The sequence below is a fragment of the Musca vetustissima genome, unplaced genomic scaffold (genome assembly GCF_032173495.1).
Source record: "Musca vetustissima isolate MV318-11 ecotype Yass unplaced genomic scaffold, APGP_CSIRO_Mvet_v1 utg125826, whole genome shotgun sequence".
Taxonomy (NCBI): Eukaryota; Metazoa; Arthropoda; class Insecta; order Diptera; family Muscidae; genus Musca; species Musca vetustissima.
In genome coordinates, this window is record NW_026883226.1 from 39,631 (window position 1) to 40,699 (window position 1,069).

The window sequence follows — 1,069 nt, forward strand, 5'->3', positions numbered from 1 at the left end:
GTAAAGGAAAGGGAATGACGGCAAACGATAAATGTCATCATTTGAAAATTAGATCTTTACTTATGTGTTAAAATTTTAATTGAAAAATTGTATTAAATTATGTGTTATGAAATATAAACATTTACCCCATCTTGATGTTTTGTATGTCTTTGTATGGAAAAAGATATGATCCTATGTGAGAAAAACACAAGATAGAAATGGCAAGAGATAGCGCCATCCAGAGTAACATGGCACCACTAAATTAGCAACTACCCCCACCCTAGATAAAATTCTAGGAGGCGTTGTTTCTAGGTAACGATAGATGGCAGTCCAATCACCTTGGACAACAGACTTTACATCTACTTTAGTGGAAATAAAACAATTAAATGATTAATGGAAATATCATAACGACTAATCGAAACCTGAAAGTCATAAGCTACCAAAATGTGTAGCATGGGAAAATTAAATCAAAGCGATAAAGGTAGACATTTAACATTACATTTAAATAACCAACATTGCCATCAACATCATGAGGAGAACACAAGATAGTAATGACAGGAGATATCACCACTCAGAGAAAAATGGCAATACTCAACCACTGCATAATATTTAAGAAGGCGTTGTTTCTAAGGAACGATAGATGGCAGCGCCATCTCAGAAGATCTAACATCTTCTTCGCAGAAATAAAAACAATGAAATTATTAACGAAACTAACATAAGCGGTGCATTGTGGAAGCCAAATGCTCCCAAGAGGAGTAGCACCATGGTATAGCACCACCTGGAGGAAAATGGCAACACTAAATAAGCAAGAACCGCAACAACTGCATAAAATTTAAGGAGTTGTTGTTTCTAGACAACAATAGATGGCAAAACCATCGCATTGGACAGACGACCTAATATTTACTTAGCATTGGGGAAGCACAAGAGGGGTAACAAGAGAAAATGTATCTAAGCAACAAATTAATCAGATATTCCACGATGTGTAACTGGAGAAAATATTGGAAAAATCGTATTCACCGAACTTGGTGTTAGCAGACTTTTTCCTCTTCCCAAAACTGACAGCAACGAAAGGAATGCTTTTTGCTACGAT